Source organism: Pongo pygmaeus, chromosome 7, assembly GCF_028885625.2.
Source record: "Pongo pygmaeus isolate AG05252 chromosome 7, NHGRI_mPonPyg2-v2.0_pri, whole genome shotgun sequence".
In the NCBI taxonomy this organism is placed as follows: domain Eukaryota; kingdom Metazoa; phylum Chordata; class Mammalia; order Primates; family Hominidae; genus Pongo; species Pongo pygmaeus.
The window spans coordinates 40,981,477-41,003,188 of NC_072380.2; the positions used below are offsets into that span (position 1 = coordinate 40,981,477).

At 36.5% G+C, this 21,712-nt stretch overlaps 1 protein-coding gene and 1 long non-coding RNA gene across 10 annotated transcripts in view; one reads left to right on the forward strand and one right to left on the reverse strand.

Moving 5' to 3' along the window:
* ZMAT4 (zinc finger matrin-type 4) overlaps positions 1-21,712 on the reverse strand; it is a 370,785-nt gene that overhangs the window by 100,261 nt on the left and 248,812 nt on the right. The gene's annotated exons all lie outside the window — the stretch shown is intronic.
* On the forward strand, positions 1,591-20,058 carry LOC134739999 (uncharacterized). Its single transcript, XR_010127177.1, has 3 exons — positions 1,591-1,725; positions 4,019-4,095; positions 19,946-20,058. It is a non-coding gene; the product is annotated as an uncharacterized LOC134739999 (long non-coding RNA).

Here is a 21,712-nt window from a genome sequence, read left to right on the forward strand (position 1 = left end):
TCCTTTACACTTACAGTTTCTTTTCATTCAGACTAGCCACATTTCAAGTGCTCAGTAGTAACATGTGGCTCTTGGCTATCATATTAGACCACACTGTAACGGAATATGAGAGGTGGGAGGTGGGAAGGCTTATAGGAATTATCTACTTTATTTTTTTGTTTGTTTGTTTGTTTGTTTTAAGACAGAGTCTCACTCTCTCGCCCAGGCTGGAGTGCCGAGGCGAGATTTCGGCTCACTGCAACCTCTGCAATTCTCCTGCCTCAGCCTCCTGAGTAGTTGGGACTACAGCTGTAAATCACCACACCCAGCTAATTTTTGTATTTTTAGTAGAGATGGAATTTCACCATGTTGGCCAGGCTGTTCTCAAACTCCTGATCTCAGGTGATCCACCCACCTCGGCCTCCCCAGGTGCTGCGATTACAAACGTGAGCCACCGCACCAGGCCAGAATTACCTACTTTGATGCCATTATTTCACAGATTAGACACTAAGGCTTAGAAAAGCTGAGCAACTTGTTAAATTCTACTCAGTTTTAATGCAAGATATATGCAGTTCCCTGGTCTAGCCTGCTCCTGCCTATTGTTCCATGTTTTAATAGAGGGATCAGGAGACGGGGGGGATAGAAGTTAAATCACATTCTTTAATACTTTTTGACATAGAAGCAACATAATGGTACCATGTGATACCCACTCTCATTTTGCAAAAGAGGAAATTGAGAAAGAGAAATGGAGTTAGGTATTTAGAGAGAGTTTTACGCTCTAAGCCATTGGATGGGAAACCTGATTTCTGGTAGGAGAGCTATGCTGTAAAAGGTGTCTGAACACAAGACTAAGCTGGAATCTTACCCTGAGATATGGCAATCCATTTTTCAGTTCAGGATGAATCCTCCCACTTCAAATACTCAGACGAAACCTCTCAAGTCAACATTGCCCTGCAGACATCTTGTACCTATGCATAAGAGCTAAGTGATTTCTTTCTCTGGAGCTAGGTTTCTGCTCAAATCCAGTTTTTTTTTTCCAAGTGAAACAACCACAGGGAGCCTTTCCTGCCTGGTCCAACTGGTGAAGCAGAGCCAAAAATGTTTGTGATTCTATTTATAGGGCTGTCTAGTGGTTGAACAGACTGGGCTGAGAATTCCTGGGGTGAAGTATTTGGTGCCTGAGGTTTGGAATACCAGTTTTACAGAGCTTGTTTTTAGATACAAGGATTTCCATAAAAACAAGGCCAGGCACATAGAACTTTTTCAGGAGTGAAGGGCAAGAAAATGTTTTTAAAAAGGGGAATAATCCTAGCAAAATAGTTTTATAGATTTTTTTTTTTTTTTGGAAAGCCATACCATTTTCTCCCCCCCTTATTACTAGTTGGTAATGTGAAAAACAATGCTATCTCAAAAATAAGAAAATAATAAAAGAGAACATACGCCCCTGTTGTGGGTTAAATAGGGACTCCCAGAGGATATGTCCTTTCAGGACGTCAGATGTAATTAAAGTAGGGATCTTGAGGTGAGATCATCCTGGAGGAGGGTGGGCCCTAAATCCAAAGATTAGCATGTTTGTGAAAGACTGAGACAAAGAGAAGAAGGCCCTGTAAAGCTGAGCACAGATTGGAGTTTTGTAGCTGTGAGCCAAGGAACGCCAGGAGAAGCAAGGAAGGATGAGTCTCTAGAGCCTGCAGAGGGAGCACAGCCCTGCCAACACCTGGATTTCTGAAGTCTGCTCTACAAACTGTGAGATAATCCATTTCTTTTGTTTTAAGCTACGCAGCTGTGACAGTTTGTTATGGCAACCTTAGCAAAATAATGCAACCATGTAAAACCTCACCACCATAACTCATCAAAACTGTGATTCTCCTTTCTGTATTTCCCACATGTACACAGATTTGATGTAGTGGTGTTGTGGGTTAGATTTCATTTTAATTTCAGTTAAAGGGGAGGGAGATTACTACTTATTGAGCTTGTTCAATGTCCCAGACACAGCAAGGACTCACTGTCATGGACTTGTCCTCTTTTGCCTTTCTGTGGATGGTTTTCATCCTCCTTGTCCCAAGAATCTTCCAGGGCTGGGAGGGTAGGTTTGGATGACGAGAAGATTACAATTTATTGAAGAAGAAATACGAAGAAAAAATTAACATTAATCTTTTGACTTTCAAGACCTAATTGTACAGTAACGCTATAGCCATGAGGGCTCAGCTGTTGTCTAGAATGTAAATTTTTCAAAATTCCTTTGTTTTTCCTGTTATTAATCCCATATTCATCCCTCAAATCTATACTTTTGAGCTGACCAAAAACCAAGCCTGAGCAATTCAACTCATAGAGTTCTCCCAGGGCAGAAACACCTCTTCTGTCCCGGATAAGTGGGAAACCTGATAAGTGGGAAAGCGACACATGCAATGTGATGGCAGAGAGAGGATATGATTTAGGGAAAACAGGTGTTTAACCACTGGGACCCTCGGCAGTGTGAAGTAGTGAGGGACAAGGGGTGACCAGAAGATGGGGAAATATTTGGGCAGAAGTACAGTTAGTGAGGGTAGCACATAAAAGGTCTATCTTCGCTCCATGGCCATCTCAGAGCTACCCTGCACCAACCTGGAATGTAACAACATCAGGGCAATGTGAGGCTAGTGTGAGCAAGCCATGAGGTTGAGCTTTTTCAAGCTTCCCTAATAGTGTAGAGAAGGACCAGAAGCATGTTTGAGTCTGACTGGGAGCTTCTCAAAGGGGACTGGCTAAGTGGGAATGAGATGATTCTACAGGAATAGCTTCAGGACAGCTCACCAGGCAAGGATAAATAGTTGTCACAGGCAGAGTCTCAAGATGTCCACTACATCTGCAGGGGCAGACGTGAGTCCATGTAAGCCAGGAGAACCATGAAGCTCTGCCCGTTTTCGGAAAGCAGCTTAGATATGAGTTACCTCAGTGACAACTCCAAATGCCACCAGGAAATAGCAACCAGGCAGCTGAGTGACATCTCCTGGGAAGTCAGCAGTGATGAAGGACACACTGAGTCCGAGGACCTCCCCTGGACCCTGAGGTCACATGAGCCACTGCTGTCCACATGCACCCAAGCACATTTTTGAAGAAGTTATTGGGAAGGTAGAAATGAATGAAAAGTAAAGGGGCAAAAACATTATCTTAAAAAAAAGTTATGGAGAGGAGCAAAACAAAAGGTATGGGCAAATTGGCAAATATCTGAGAGATGGAGAATTCTCTAAAAAGATTGTTTAAACACCAGTACAACGGAGCTTTAAACAGCATTGGACTGAATGAAGTTAATCTCTTCCTGGTCCACAAGTAGGTAGAGGTTCCTGAAAAAGACCCTGTAAGTCTAGACAAAGAACCTGATTCCTCTGTGCATCTAAGCATGATGTGAATGAATCTGAGGCTTTTATTACTTCAGTTTGTCTCCATAAAATAGCTAGAGAGAAATATTTTCTATTTGCACTCAACTCTAAAGAATCATTTTTTACAACACAGAACACTCCTGTAACACCAATCCCACAGAAAGATTATTTCCACATCCTTTATTTCACCCAGAAATTTAAATGTAAGCCAAAGCAATAATGTTATGCATCAAGCAGTTATCCTACATGTAATTAAGGGACTCCAGAAGTTTTAATTCTATATGCAAGGAGCTGGGCAGAGAACGCATGCTGTTTTCTGGTAGAGGTTTCCTTTCTTGAGGAATCATTTACCATGGTGATCTTAAGACCAATTACCTTCTTTGCATTGATGATACCTTATCACTTCACAAAAAAACAAGCAAACGCCAATAATCTCATACAACTCACTTGTGTATAAAAGCGTCTGAAGAGTGGAGCCATCCATACAGTTACAGAAAAGATACCGATGCGTGATTTATTTTGCAATCTAGCTTCCTGCAGACTCTGATGAGCCCATTACACACATGCCTTCAGCACCTTGCACTTCATTTGCAGTATATTAATTTGTACATATTTATAGGGGTTTTGTAGCAATATTTCTGGAATCCAATTATATGTCTCCATTCTGTCTCCCGATTTAGGTGATGAGAGATCTTTTTAAAGGCAAGAACAGCAATTTCCTGGGGATCTATGAGTACACTGTTCAACTACGGTACAGGTAACTGAATTCCAAAAAAATCTGGTAAACAACAGTGTTTCAGGTTTTCTCTCCCAAACCTGTACAAAGCAATTTCATTTATGTGATTTCTGAGAGGATCACTTAGCCAAGGCATCAAAATATAAAAGATGGCTTAGGGAATGATTTTCAATGAGTCTTAGTCATTGCTTCCGCTAGGGGCCTGAATACAAGTGGGTAGGATAACTAGGGGAAATTATGTCCTTGTTACCTTTTATCTGACTCTCTGCCTCTCATTCTGTCCCTAACAATCCCCTGTTGCCTCTTAAGAACACCCCACCACACACAGACATACACTCACACCTCAAAGTGCTGTCACTTGCTTCTTTGCAAAGAACACCCCGACCCCACCATACGCAGATACATTCTCACACACATTTCAGTCCCAACCTCAGGCATACTTCTGTTCCAAGATGCCCATCCTCTGATGCAAGTAATCAAAACCTCTATTCCCTGGTATTAGCGGTAAAATAAATATATATTTTAAGTATTTCTCAGGGAGGGCATGGTGGCAATGTCTCAGAGCACCAGACTTAAATATGGAAGTCCTAGGTTTGAATTGCTGCTTTTTGATTTATTAATTCTGCAACTCTGAAAAAGCACTGTACATCTGCAATGACCTTGTCTTTAACTTTGGTGTCACAGCCATGAAAAGGCTCCTAAAAAATATTTGCTATTGTAGGGTAAATGACTAATAGACATGGTCTTTGTCGATGTGATCTGAAAGGCAACATTTTAAAAGGACAGCTTTTAAAAGTCAAACCGTAACCTAATTAGTAAAAGTTGGAGAGGGGAAAAGATTTCTGAGTTCTGGAACAGTTTGGGGGCCTCTGTTATCACCTTCAAGAAAAAGTAGCAGTGGCTCAGATTCATCTCAAGGTTAGAGACGTTTGACTAAGTTTCCTATCTGACTGCTGTAAGGTGTGTTGTGCAGAACTGTGAACAAGTCTAGCAATCAAAATTCAAGATATTCCCCCAAAGAGCCTGCAATGATTCAAACATGCCTCTCAATATTCAATTGCTTTTTAATTTAGTGGACATGAGAAAATATCTTAGAAATGTGAGGTTGTGTAAGCACACATATACATATACATACACACACAGACGGTTTGCAGCCCTTTTCATCTTGAGAAACTGGCTTGCACTCACAAAATGGACTGCAATTGAAAAACTGACTTCGCTGAGCAGTAGGGGTTGAAGCATGGCTCACAAAAGCTTTCAGTTTGGAAAAATCCGCATCTCGACATCAACCCAAAGAGTTGCCTCAAGTCCTGCACATATCCGTCACGTTTTTTAGCCAGTGCTCAATGTATTCTGACAAACCCAATCAACATAGCCTTTACAGTGGGTTTTTTTTGGTGTTCAGGTCAGCTTCAAATGCCTTCACATTTCTACAGCTGCTTCCACTATTCTTTCAGGAAAATAATAACAACTTAGAAAAGGAGGATAATGTGCTGTGCTGCTAGAGCCTCAGGGGCTATCAGAGGAGAGAAACAGGGTGGCAATCACCACTGACAGAGCCTAGAAGAGCTTGTAATTAAACGGTGGAGCTTTGAGTACCAAAGAGAAACCACTGACAATGGATCCTCTGCAGGGAAGAGTTTGTCTTAGACGATCAAGTAGCAGCCTAATGGGGAACATTTGGAGCACTGAGGAATCTTTAATGAGGGACTGGGGCCCCAGGATCAATTTTAATTCCACCAAATTCATGAGACACAATTGCCAACTTTTAAAGTGAAAACTTTTTATCTTTTTAACGAACACCTCCCTCCAGAGGGAGTCACAATACCTATTTCTGATCTGAGAGCTGCCGAATGCAAAACTAGGTATCTTTAAAAAGTAATTGCTTCTTTAGCTGAGACTTGAAGGTGTACTTCCTGGAAAAAAATAATCACCTTGAAAAATTCCAAAAAGAGGACGAGAGTCTGAGTCCTAAATATAAAAAATAATGAAATAGGTTTTAAAAAAAATAACTCTGTGATTCCCCTTCCCATGTGGGCACACAGAAGTCCTGAAATGTCTTCTCTGTCTTGAAACCACATTTCTCAGCCAAATTGCAAATGTTAGAGAAGTGGTCCGAGGGAATGCCACGGTAATACAATCAAAATAAAATAACATAAAATTATTTTCAAATCATTCTCAGAATGGAAGCAATTTTAGAAACACAATAAAAGTCAACAGTTAACATGGGAATTGCTGAGCACCAAATCAGAATTATTGACAGTGAGGCTGACTCAAACTTGAAGAGGCTGACATCCCAGCAAATGTGGGATTTCTAAAGTCAAGTCTCTGAATCAACCAAGGTCTGGACAAAGTGACCTCAACCAAGGCATTAATATGTAATTCCTTCAAGTTGTGCACCTACCACTCCTTGTCTCCCCAGAGAGAGAGAGAGGAAGATTAAGGGGATTCAATTAGAGAATAATTAATATTAATTTTAGAAACATAAATTCCTCAATGCCATATTAAAATAGTTACTAGGTGGGTCATTTGCTGCAATAGAAGCTACAGAATAGAAAGAGGCACTATGGCAATTCAGACCATGATGACAACCTGGACAAATGACTGCATTTAAGAACACCTGGGAAAACCACACACGTGACTCAGGTGGAGCGGTCCTTCCTGGACCCACCTTGCTACTAAGCACTGATCCCTAGGAGGCTAGTGAGTACAGTAGTATATACCACGTGCTATATTTTAAGAAGTATTGGGAAGACTTTTATGCCGACCTACAAAATGGAATACTATTTAGTCTTTCAAAAGAAAGAAAAATTGTCATTTTCAACAACATGGATGAATCTAGAGAACATTATGCAAAGTGAACTAGGTCAGACACAGGGAGACAAATGCCACATGATGTCACTCATATGTGGAATCTCAAATAGTTGAATTCATAGCAAAAGAGAGTAGAATGGTGGTTATCAGAGGCTGAAGCAAGATCAGTAAATGGATAAAGAGGAGACGTTGGTCAAAGGGTACACCATTTCAGTTAGACAGGAGGAAGAGGTTCTGGTGATCTATTGTACAATATAGTGACCATAGTTAATAATCATGTATTGTATATTTCAAAATGGTGAAAAGAGTAGATTTTGAATGTTCTCACCCCAAGGAAATGATAAATATGTGAGGTAATGGATATGTTAATTGGCCTGATTTGATCATTCCACAATGGGTGCATGTATCAAAACATCACCTTGTACTCCAAAATATATGCAATTATGATTTGTCAATTAAAGATAAAGTTAAAACAATAGACACATCTTACATTTGTCTTTAATTTATACTCATTTAATAAGAGATAGAGTCTTTCATTCCACAGTTCAAGTAAGGGTTAAAAGCCACCTCTGCTAGGAGAGGAAATCCACCAAGTCTCTTCTACAATAAAGCACCCATTTATCAGACTCTGAGACTATCTATGTTTGTTATAAGGAACAGTGTTCAGAGAATCAATGGGAACCAAGAAGACAAGTACCACAAGAGTGACTCTGAGGCTTGAAAAGGCATCAGAGGAAGCAAGTGCAGTCATGAAAGTCAAATTTCACCCACTTCTCAATTTTACATCTGTCAGGGTGTGCCTGCATGTGAAGGCCTCAGAAAAATTTCTGATCCTATGGAGAAAATGGAACACCAACCAGAGGCTCTGCAATGATTATATCCACTATTTGGATTTCTTTTAAATAGAGAATCCTGTGTAAATGTACAAGGTAATAAGTATGGGGAATAAAAAAGTATAATGAAGAGAATGCACATTATAAATATTAAGTCAACAGAAAAGCTTTTGTGAGTTTATGATAGTTGCAATCAGTCTAATACATAACTGTTAAGTGATGATACCATCATGGAATAAGTGTTCTTCATCACAGTAGCCTTGCTGCACTTCCATACTACCCTCTGTGCTGGTGGACTGCAGGACGCCCCTCCAGCCAACCTTCGGCCAGGTGCGTGGCCAGGTATCTGACTCTGCTGCTTCTTGGGCTGACCTGGCAATGGGAGGGACATATGCTGCAGACAGGAGCCTGGAGAAACATGGACCGGCCACTCTTCAGAAGGAATTCTTGCATTCAGCTTTGCTGTTTTTTTGTTTTTTTTAGCTTTTTAAATTTCTTATCTATCACTGCTTTGCACATTCCTTAATCTAGTTATGAAAATTGGAGATATAAAGACTGTGCTCCAGTAAAGTTTCCCAGGGGTTTTTGAATGAGATTGGAGATGGTCTGTGAAACGTCAAAGCCTGGCTGGGGCTGATGTGCCCAGGTAGACTCCGAGATCCTTAGCCGACATCGGAATCTCCAGCTACCTAGCGCTCCAGCTTAGTGGAGAGTCTTGAGCTTTGGAATTACTACAACTCTTGGCCGTGAAGGATATTTTCCTAACAATCTTTCATAAAGGTAGAATGAAAAGACAAAATCTCATTTTTCTTGGGGTCAAAGTAAAGTTGGATTTTTCCCAAATAACTTTTCTACAAAAAATAAAGGGGGAAGAAGGGAAATTGGGTGACAGAAGGTAAGAACACACACACACACTCAAGAACACACACAATGAAGTTACAGAGAACCTGTATCTGAGTTCCTGCCTGCTGGCTCTAACACTCATATCTTTAAGGGTGAATACATGTCTCAAGCTAACAAGATTAAGTCCTTTTGTTACACACACACATACACACATTCTTTGTACATATTCTATTGTACATTATTATACGATAGAAAGGTCTAGGAGAGAACACAGAGTGTGGAGATATCTTTTTAAAAAGGATAAAAAAACTAACCCAAATAACTCCCTTGTCTGGTCCTCTCTCATTCTGTTATATCCATCTTTCTTTTTCTTTTTTAAAATTTTATGTATGTATGTATTTTTTTTGAGACATGGGTCTCACTCTGTCACCCAGTACAGTGGTGAGATCATAGTTCACTGTAGCCTCAAACTCCTGGGTTCAAGTAATCCTCCCACCTCAGCCTCCTGGGTAGCTTGGACTACAGGTGTGCACCACCAAGCCCGACTAAGTTTTCTTGTTTTTTGTAGAGATGAAGTCTCCCTAAGCTGTCCAGGCTGGTCTTGAACTCCTGGGCCCAAGCAATCCTCCTGCCTCAGCCTCCTAAAATGTTGAGATTACAGGCATGAACCACAGCACTAGCACCTTATATCTGTCTTAATGTTCTGGATGACTTTGCAGAGGATGTGAAGGCTAGAATGGTAGCTCAGCAGAATCCAAGAGGTCCATTTATTTAGCGATACTTGAAAAGACACAGTTGCCAGTGGCTCCATCTTGATTGCACAGAGGCAGTCTCATGATTCCACAGGTCACCTCTCTGCATGGTTCTCATCACAAATGCAGCACAAGCAGTGTCTGCTAATGAATAGACTAACAAAAAACATTTTTTGATATCTAGGTTTGGTTTGCCAAGTAATTTTAAAGATGTATCAGAAACTTGCCTTGATAGTTCTGGAAAATTCTGGGAAGATCTTGGGATAGTTCCAGAAAAAGGAAAAAAATGTATTTGTCAACTTAGCTCCCTTTATTAAAAAAAAAAGTATAGAGGCCAGGCGTGGTGGCTCATGCCTGTAATCCCAGTATTTTGAGAGGTCGAGGTGGTGGATCACCTGAGGTCAGGAGTTCAAGAGCAGCCTGGCCAACATGGTGAAACTCCAACTCTACTAAAAATACAAAAATTAGTGGGGAATGGTGGTGCATGCCTGTAGTCCCAGCTACTCAGGAGGCTGAGGCAGGAGGAGAATTGCTTGAACCCGCAAGGTGGAGGTTGCAGTGAGCCGAGATTGTGCCACTGCACTCCAGCTGGGTGATAGGGGGAGACTCCATCTCAAAAAAAAAAAAAAAAAATAGAAAAGAAAAAAAAGATAGACTATACAGCAGCAGCAACTACAATAGAACAGGGTTCACAGGACTTGCATAAGAATTCATCAACTTTACAAACCAAATTTCCTAAACAGTTAAAAGCATGACTAAAGCTAGCTTAATCACAGTAAGAATTATTTTGTAAATATATGTCAAATAGTTCCAATATCTCTAGAGATCTGTGTCAAGGCAGCTGATAAAATAATCTATCTGTGGATAAAAGTGTAGCAAAGGTGCTAACTGGTCACATTGCTAAATGAGCAAAATTACCACTAAAAGCCTTTTAAAAGAAAAGAGAAGATGGCTGAGGCTTTGATGTCACAATATAAGGGGAAAAAAAAGTCAAACTTTATGTGGAAAAAACATTTACATTTATTTCGGTTAGGTGACTTTCCAAATCCTGTTAGACAAATGGGAATGAAAGAAAAGCTCAGATTTTTTTGCACACTTTAAATGTTTCAAGAATTTGTACAGAAAAGAATTATTCTAAAAAACAGTGTTTTAGTGATTTTATTCTTTTATTTTTGAAGCTACTGTATTGAAGTAGGATTGGCATACAAAAACCTGTAAATATTTAATGTATACAACTTGATGGATTTGGAGCTAAATGTACACCTTTGAAACCATCACCACAATCTGTGCTCTTACCCATTCATCACCTTTGTGTTTCCTCTGCCCTCTTTATTTATTCTTATTATTTTAATTGTGATAAAAGCACTTAACGTAAGATCTGCCTTCTTAGCAAATTTTTAAGTATACAATACAGTATTTTTAAGTACAGGCACTCTGCCTGTTAGAACTCTAGGATTTATTAGTCAAAGGATATAAGGTTTCAGTTATTCTTTTTTTAAATGACTTTACAAATTTTGGGATCATGAACAAGCAGCCTGGGCAACAAAGTGAGAATCCGTCTAAAATAATGATAATAATAAAATAAATAAAAATAAAGTGAACTCATTTCCTCTCTCTAAAATGGCCTTATACTATTTATTTGATTGAAATTTAAACTTTTAAAGATACTTAAACCTGAAAAAGTAGGCAGGTCATTAAGGTTGTCAAATTTACCAAATAAAAATGCAGGATGCGCAATTAAATTTGAATTTTGGATAAATAACAAACAGATTTTTAGTACAAGTATGTCCCAAATACCTGCATACTTATTGTACGTAGGTTAAAAGAGTTGTTATCTGAAATTCAAATTCAATTAATCATCTGGTACTTTATCTGATAAACTTAGAGGCCATAAAAATATTCATACCTGCACCAAATGGCACACTGTTCTAGTGGGTGAACATTCAATAATATAAGGTATCCAACAAAAGTTATGCTAGGTTATCAAGGGCAAAGAGTAGGAAAAATAATTAAGCATTTAGTCATCCTAATTATTGTGGCTGAGAGAGACATCACACATACACAGTCAATGTGGCTACCAGGAGACTAGAGAAGCCAAATACTTCAGACCATTTGGCTGTCCCAGTTTTCTCACTGGGTCAAATAGGGTCATCTCTTTAAGACAACATATCATTAACTCTATCTAGTACCAAGGTAAAGATTATTTTCAAACCTAATACACAAGTATGTTCTTCCTTCATCAGAACAACCTGGCAAAGTTGTGGCAAGTTTAGCCTCTTCCCTAGAAAAGCTATCTGCTAGAGGAGGGCTATTAATATTCTCTCCATGTCTCCAACCCCAGGATATGTGAGCTAAGTCAAGAGGATTGGAGGGAATGTGTACAATATACTACCAGATTTAGAGGAGGAGCACTGCTGTGCATATGTTCAGAAGGAGCAGAGATCATTTCCATTCTAGCAGCTCTGGAAACCTCACATATAAGCCGTATTTCATGAGACCAAAATGACTGTCCCAGTTTCCCTAGGGAAGATATTTAAAAGATACCAAAGTTTTCTGTGAGTAAAAAAAGGGTATGAGTAGGCAAAGTCAAACCTTATCTACTTGTTCCTGTGTTAGATTCTTCATGAGTGCATAACTCTCAGGATGAAAGTGGAGAAGTTTTGGAATTTGAAGATACCATGGATGCCATGTTCTATTCTGAGCTATGAGGTACAGGTGTAAATTCCTTTGCAGCTTTAGAATTCCTGTACATTTCTCCATGGCTGGCTTCCCAGTGTGTTTAACCAAGCACATGTCTGTGCCCACACACTAGATAAGAACTGATCCCAAGCAGTCGAGAAGCTTTCATCTGCCTTTTGTTTCCACGGTGGCAATGAAGAACAAAGAAAGCCAGGAACTCTGCCTAACTATGAGTAACCACAGATGATCTTCAGTAACTGTTCTCATTTTTCCATTGTGGAGGAGATGTCTCATACTGAAGCATGCTTTGCCTACAAAAATTAATACATATTTAACACTTGGAAAACCATATTTCTTTAGAAATATGTCAGTGACCACTACATCCTGAAGCTAGCATGGATCATTTATCGATTCACTAAATAAATATTTCTTTAGTGCATATCAAGTGACAGATATTGTGCTAAATGTTAATCATACAATGATGAAACAAAGATACAAGGTCTCTGCCATCGCAAACTCCGTCCAGAGGGAAGAGACAGTAAAATGGTAATTACTGCCCATTGCAATGAGTGCTGCAATTGTACAGAGCCCTGTGGAGAGAGGAAGCGAGCCCAGCCTGGAAGCATTCTAGAGAAAACTCCCCAAAAGATGCTCATTTAAGGAAAAAGTTGAAAATTGAGTAGAAATCTACAAAGTGAAGTAAGAGTGTGCGTGTGTGTGTTTGTGTGTTTGTGTGCCAAAAAAAAAAAGGAGTAAGGTCAGTGTTCCAGGAAAAAAAAACTATGCAAAGGCTCATAAGAAATGAAAATAATTTTAGTAAGGATGCAGTGTAAACCAAGGTTGAGAATTTTTAAGAGGTGAAGTTGGAGAGGAAAATAGAATCCAGAAACCAGATCCCAAAAACATTTCCAGCAATATTAAGTTTAAACTTTCTCCTGAGGACAATACTGAGATTATGAAGGTTTTTAAACCAGGGTAATGGCATAATGAGATTTGTATTTTATAAAAATCTCTATAGTTGCCATGTAGAAAATAGGTTGAAGAGGGAGACCATTTAGGAGACTCTAAGCTTATAGTGGAGGAATGAATAAGCTTAAAGGTATAGATGCCATTTAAAAAAATATTTGAAGGGAAAGAATTTGATTAGATGGAATAAAAAAGAGAAAATCATTTAAGCTAAGCAAGCAACCTAGCACCCAAATCTTAGTTTCTAATATCATTCTCCAGAAAAAAAGGACTGGAACTCCTTTCAGAAATGGCTATTTCTAGGACTGAGGAAGGAAATTTACAAAACGAGCCTTGAGCATCTTGTTGTGCTGGAAAATAAGGAAGTACAGAAAAAAACCACACACACCCACACACAAAGTGATTTGAGTATATCAAAGGCACAGGGGAGCCAATAAAAAGAGTTCCCAATAGCAAAATCTAGAGCAATTTGAACAGTAAAATAATCACAGTAGAATTAGATTATAATATGAAGTGTAAAATAAATATATCCATGAGTTTATTCAAATATAAATGACTGAATAAACAAAGAGGATAGATAAACCTCACATGCAGAATTATTTTGAATAATTTACGTAGATACTCCACCCTCAAGGAGGTGAAATATAACTCCCCACTCCTTAAGGCTGGGCTGTGCATAATGAATTCTTTCCAAAGAGTACAGGATGACTAAGAGTGACCAAGACGATCAAGAGCCAGGTGACCAAAGTCAACATCAGCAGCAATAAATCATGGTAATAGTATGCACACTTGATATGATGTGATGAAAATGGGACTTTCCCTCTGTGGTCTTTCTCTCAAAAACGCATATCCCGGTCTAATCCTGAGAGAAACATCAGGAAAATTCCAGTCGAGGAGCATTCTCCAAAATATCTGACCAGTGTTTTCAAAACTATTAAATCGCCAAAAACAAGGAAAGCCTATGAAACTGTCACAGCCAAGAGGAGGAGTCTAAAAATAGGTGATGAATAAATTTAATATAGTATTCTATATGGGATTCTGAAACAGAAAAAGGACACTCAGTAAAAATTAAGGAAATCTGAATAAACTATGGACTTTAGTTAATAATAATGTAAAATATTCGCTCATTAATTGTGACAAATGTGAGATGTTAATAACAGGAGAAGCTGGTTGTGGCATATATATAAACTGTGCTATCTTCACCATGTTCTAGTAAATCTAAAACTATTCTAAAATAAAATGTTTATTCAGAAGATAAATAAGACATGGATAGGAATGAAAATTTTAAGTTATTGAGATAAGAAAGAACCCAACTTTACTAAACAAGCAGTATTTGAGGGAAAAATTAAGGTTTTAGGAAAAACCATGACATAATCAATATTGTGTTTAAGGAAGTTTTGTTTGATGGATTAGAGAGAAGAATATATAAAACTAAATAGAACACACGGAAAATGTAGGTCCATTGCAGTAATGGTCTTTATTTAAATAAACATTTGTAAAAATAGAGAAGAAAATATCTATAGAAGAGAAACTTTATGTCCAGCCATATTGCTGCCTGGAGAAAAGAATTCTTAGCCTAAAAACTGGAGCACCTTAGGATGAAAGTATTCAAGGAAATGCCTGATTGAGATATAATTGAAATGCTTCAAGTTTGGATGTAACATCTCCAACACTGGCTGAGATTCATACAGAGAGGTGAGCTAAATACAACTGAGTGACAATTCATGGCAGGTGCAATATTCATATGAGATACAAATGCATTAAAACCAAAATTGTCTTTGAATAAACTTAAATCATCCATAAAGTATAGTATTCACAGTTGTATGTATATAGCCATATACAGTAATATGTATCTATAATGTAAATAGCAATGTAACAATAATACAACAGAGTGATACACAGATAATACACTTATTTACCAGGAGAATCATAATCTCCTTATTGTGAGTTATTCACACCATAATAGATAAGCATCTCCTTTGTAATAAGTTCACACAAAGAAGTGTCTCCATTATAAACCACTAATATATAGGTCCTAATATATATTATAAACCATTAATATATAGAAATCAGTGAGGACTGGTTTTGTTGTGCTTTGAATTTTATATATTCTGAAAATTTTTGCTTTGTAAGTGTTTAATTCACTTATAATTAATGTAACTACTAAGATGATTAAATTTAGGATTTCCATTTTCACTACTTGTTTTCTGTTTATCTCATCTATTTTTTGCTTCTCTGTTCCTCTCTTTGTGCTTTTTTTCATTTAATTGAATTTTTTAGACTGTCATTTTTATTTATCAGTTACCTTTTTCGCTATATTTCTTTGTATTTCATGGTGGTTTCTCTAAGTATTATTGTAAACATACTTTAACTTTTTATTCTACTTAGAATTAATATTGTATCACTTTCCATAAAGTATAAAAACCTTACAGTCTTATTCTTTATGTGATAGTTGTCAATTTTATTAATATTTAATCAACTTTACAGTCGATTATATAGTTGACAGTGTAATTTATATTAACCAATTTAAAATAATAAGTATCCATTTAATAAATTGTGTTTATTGTTGTCAATTTAATTTAATTTGTCTAGAGGCAAAGGACATTTCATTATGATAATACAGTCAATTCATCAGTTATAAACATATATGTACCTAAGAACAGAGCCCCAAAAGTACATAAAGCAAAAGCTGATAGAATTTAAAGGAGAAATAGATCATTCAACTGTAATAGTTAGAGACTTCACTACTCCACTTTCAATATGGATAGAACAATTAGCAAAAGATCAATAAGAAATAAAAGGCTTGAACAACATTATAACCCAAGTAAACCTTAGAGACATCTGTAGAACACTTCACTCATCAGCAACAGAATACATATTCTTCTCAAGTGCACATGAATCATTCTCTAGGACGAATCATATGTTTGGCCATAAAACATGTCTTAATAAATTGAAATGGATTAAAATCAGATAAGTATATTCTTTAACCATAATGGAACAAAATTAGAAATCAGTAAAGAAAGGAAATTTGAGAAATCCAAAACTAAGTAGAAATTAAACCACACACTCTTAAATAACCAATAGATCAAGTTACAAATAAAAATGGACAGCAAAAAATATACTGAGATAAATGAAAATGAAAACAATATATCCAAACTTACAGGATGCAGCAAAAGGAGTACTTGAAGGGAAATTTATAGCTGTAAATATATATATTTAAAAATATAAGAAAGATCTCAATTCAATAACTAAACTTCTATCTTAAAAACTAGAAATAGAGCAAAATACTCAATGAAAAAACTCAACGAAAGCAGAAGGAAGGAAATAATACATTAGAATAGAAGAAGATGAAATAGATTATAGAAAAACAATAATGGAAGTCAACAAAACTGAAAGTTGATTATTTGAAAAGAGAAACAAAATTGATAAATATCTAGCTAAATTGACAAAAAAGAGATAACTCACAAATTACTAAACTAAAAAATGAAAGAGAGGACATCACTAATGATCTTATTGATGATCTTACAGAAATAGAAAGGATTGTTAGTTAATACTATGGAAAATTGCATGCCAATAAATAAGACAACCTACTTAAAACAGATAAATTCATAGAAGAAAGAAACTACCAAAACTGACTCAGGAAAAAATAGAATGTGTGAGTAGACTTATAACAACTAAAGACACTGACTTAGAAATCAAAAATATTTCATACAAAAAAAGAGTCAGACTGGATGGCTTCATTGGTGAATTCTACTATTTTAAAAAAAGTTAACACCAATCCTTCACAAAGTCTTTCTAAAAACAGGAAAAGAGGAAATGCTTCCCAACTCACTCTATAAGCTGCTGTCATACAAATGAGCCAAAGATGGCACCTGTATGTTGGCCCTAGGTTGGTTCCTCCTTCATAGCAGGCTGAGATCTGTTAGCACAAAACTCACCAGAACCAAACTCAAATTTTTTATGCATTCATTTGTATTAAATAGAGCCAGGTAAGCATATTTTTGTCACATTGAGCCTGCCTGTTTTGCATACCCTGTGAAACTGCGCTCAACAGCTGCTAGCCATAGGCAAAATAAATCTTGTAGCTATAAAAGATGCAAAGCCACCACTGCCTTCATGGCTCTCTAGCCCAGAGACTCCCTGCCATGCTGCTGAGCAACATTACCTATACAGTCAAGTCCCCTCTCTGATTATCTTCTCCTTTAGAAGTTTCCTGGACCTCCTCCTGTTCTGGGTAGTGATTCTCACACTGTAGCCTGTGAAATGCATGCAAAGAGGCACTTCCCTTGCATACAAGCCTATCAAAGCATCACATACATAAAGCTTATGTGTGCTACTGGTCATATCTTTTTCATTGTTTAACCCTGAAATTTCACAAACTCACTATAGGTCTGTATTACCCTGATACCAAGACCACACAAAGTCACCACAAAAAAAAGAAAACTACAGACCAACATCTCTAATAAAAATAGACATCAAAATTCTCAACAAAATGCTAGCAAACTAAATCCAGAAACCTAAAAATGATAATACACTATAACCAAGTGGCAGTTACACCAGGAATGCAAGGTTGGTTTAACATATGAAAATCGATAAATGTAATTCATGGAATAAATTAAATAAAAGATAAATATCACCTGATCATCTCAGTGGATAAAGAAAAGGCATTTGACACAGCACAACACCCTTTCATGCTGAAAACACTCAACAAACTATAATAGAAAATTCCTCCTGATAAAGAGTATTTATGAAAAAATCCACAGCTAACATCATACTTCATAGTGATAATTAAAAGCTTCCTCCCTAAGATCAGAAATAAGACAAGTATGTCCATGCTTGCCACTTCTATTCAAGATTGTACTGTAGGTTCTGGCCAGTACTGTTAGGAAAGAAAATTAAATAAAATGCACCTGTATTGGAAAAGAAGTAGTAAAACTCTCTATTGGGAGATAACATGATGTTGTATTTAGAAAATCCTAAGGAATACCTACACACACAGACACACACACACACACACACACACACAACACACAAACCATTAGAGCTAGGAAATATGTTCTGCAAGGTTGCAAGATACAAGATTTATATTTAAAAAAATTATATTTCTACATATTTACAATGAGCAGTCCAAAAATAAAATTAGGATAACAATTCCACTTGCAATTGTGTAAAAAAAATTAGGAATAAGTTTAACAAAACACATGCAAGACTTATACACTGAAACCTATAACATATTGTTGAAAGAAAATCTAAATAAATGAAAAGTCATTTTGTGTTCATAAATTGGAAGGCTTAATATTGCTGAAATGGCAATATTCCTCAAAATTATCTACGGAGTCAGCACAATCCCTACCAAAATCCTAGCTGCCTTGACAAGGTGGCTTTAAAATTCATATGAAAATTAAAAAGACCCCAAAACACCAAAAAAGTCTGGAAAAAAAAGAACAAAATTGGAGAACTGACACTTTTTGAGTTTAAAACTTACTACAATGCTACAGTAATCAAGATTGTGCGGTGCTGCAGAAAAAAAAAAGACATATGAATTAATGGAATAGAATTGATAGGCTAGAAATAGACCCATACATTTATGGTCCATTGAGTTTCAGCAAAGATGCCATGACAATGCAATAAGAGAAGTCTTTTCAACAAATGGTACCATTACAACTAAATTCCACATGCAAAAGAATAAAGTTGGATTCTTACCTCAAATCACATAGAAAATTAAGTCAAAATGGATCAAAGACATAAATGTAAGAAGTAAAATTATGAAACTCTTAGAATAAAATTTTGATGTAAATCTTTGTGACAATTAGATGAGGCAATATTTCCTTCAATGTGATAAAAAAATGCAAACAACAACAACAGAAAAATATATAGAAATGGAACTTAATTAAAATTTAAAATGTCTGTGCTTCAGATGGTATTGTTAAATTGAAAGATTGTCCACAGAATGAGAGACAAAATTGAAAATCATATATCTGATAAGAATCCAGTATCCAGACTACATAAAAATCTCTTACAACTCAACAATAAAAGGCAAATAACTCAATTAAAGACTGAGTAAAGGATATGAATAGGTATTTCTCCCAGAAGATCTACAAATGTTCAATAAACACATGAAAAGACACTGAATCTCATTAGCCATCAGGTAAAAAGTAAATCAAAGCCACAGTGACTTACTATGTCATATTCTAGAATAGGTAGAATAAAGAAGGTAGATAATAATAAGTGTTGACAAAGATGTATACGAATTGGAACACTTATACATTGCTGGTGGGAATGTAAAATGGTGCAATCACTTTTGCAAACACTTTGCAATTACTTAATAAGTTAAATATAGAGTTATCATATGACCCAGCAATTCTACTCCTAGGCATATATTCAAGAGAACTGATAACATACATCCACACAAAAACTTTCCCATGAATGTACCTAGCAGTATTATCCATAATAGTCAAAATATAGAAACAACTTAAATGTCCACCAATGAATAAACAAAAAGTGTATCCACACAATAAAATATCATTAAATAATAAAAACGAATGATGTACTGATACATGCTACAATATAAATGACCCTTAAACACATTATGCTAAATATCTGAAGTGAAGAATATTGAGACTACCTTGATTTGATCATTACGGGCAGCATGTATGAATAAAAAAAAATCCACCCCATAAATATGTACAACTATTATGTATCAATAAAAAAGGGACACAACAGGCACATATTTTACATTTACATTTATATAAAATGTCCAAAATAGGCAAGCCCACAGAGATAAAACCTAGACTAGTGGTTGCTTGGGGCTATGGTGAGGGAATAATGGGAAATGGTGAAACGCCCTAAAATTAATTTTGTTCACAGTTGCACAACCTCATGAATATACTAAAAACCACTGAAATGTATAATTCAAAATGGTAAATGTTATGGTGTGTGAATTATGTCTCAGTATTTATTTATTATTTATTTACTTATTTTAAGACAGGTTCTGGCTCTCTCACTCAAGCTGGAGTGCAATGACATAATCTCGGCTCACTGCAACTTCTACCTCCCAGGCTCAAACCACCTCCCACCTCAGCTTCCCAAGTAGCTGGGTATGTCTCAGTTTCTTAAAGGAGTAATAAAAATCATATGTATTTTAAAGAAATTAAGAACAAAGAAAGCGTGTTATGCCAATACACGTATTTATCATTGCTGGTCATTTTCAATCTTTTTTGAAGATCTGATTTTTCATCTGGTATTTCAGTATAGCCTGAAGAACTTCTTTCAACATTTCCAGTAGTACAGATGTGCTGTCAACAAATTCTTTAGTTTTTGTTGATTTAAAAATGTCATTATTACACCTTTATTCTTGAAGAATATTTTCACAGATTAACAGTCTTTTTTTTTTCTTGCAGTACTTTAAAGAGTTTTACTCAATCCTGGATTTAATTTTTTGTTTTAATGAGAAATCAGTTATAATTCATATTGTTGTTGACATCTATATAATGTGTAATTCTTCTCTGACTGCTTTCAAGCTTTCCTCTTTCTCTTTGGTCTTCAGCAATTTGAACATTATGTACAGTAAGTTCTCACTTAATGTTGTCAATACGTTCTTAGAAATTGTGACTTTAATGAGACAATGTATAAAGAAACGATTTTTTTCTCATCAACAAAACAAAGTTGAACAAAATGATCTTCTTTGAGGACTTGCTGTAGGGCTTTCACTTAAAGTCTCAGTTTCCAAGAACTTTTTGAAGACATTAAGTGAGGTATTAATGTATGTAATAATTTTAGGTGTAGTTTTCTTTATATTTATCTTACTTAGGATTCATGAGCTTCTTAAACATGCAAATGTGTTTCTTTCACATATGAAAGACTTTTGATGTTGTCCCACATACTGTGTTTTAATTTTTAAAAATATTTTTCTCTGTGTTCTTAAGATTCGATAGTACCTATTTAATTTCAAGTTCACTCTCTTTAAAACCAATTCATGTTATAAACTCAGCCAGTATATTTTTCACTTTGAATATTTTATTTTTCAGATTCTCTTGGCTCTTTTTGTTTCTATTGCTGATCAATGTTCTATTGCCTAACTCACTGTAAGTATACTTTCCTTTATATCCTTGAGCATAATTATAATAGCTACTTTTAAATCCTTGCATTCTATTAGCTGGATTATCTCAGTATTAGTCTCTATTGATTGCTTGTTCTCTTGAGCATGAGTCACATTTCCTAGTTCCTCCTATGCATATTAATTTAAGACTGCATCTGAATATTATGAATGATACATTGTATAAACTCTGGATTCTGTTATATTCCTCCAGAACATTGATTTTGAAAGCCGGCAACAAACTTAGCTGAAGTCAAACTCCAAATTCTGTTGCCCTGTGATGTGTGTGTGGTGGTGGTGATGTGGGAATTGGGATGGGGCATGGGGGGTTGGGAGGTGTGTGTGAAGCGACTGAAATTTCTGCTTAGTACTTTTAGCTTGAGCTGGGATGTCTGGAGTTGGCTCCATGGGTACATTGTTTAGTTATCAAGGACAGGTTTAAGCAGCGTTAGACACACACACACACACAGACACACACACACACACAACTCTGATTTTCCCCTTTCTTGAATTTTTTGCTTTACTTTCCAGTGCTATGGTTCCCCAGAGCTCTCTCCTTTGGTCTTCAAGCCAGTAAGACTGTGGATTTTTACCTACATTCCAGCCAGCCTGCTTGCTGCTGACTGGGATCAGCCCTGAGGAAAATAGCCACAAAA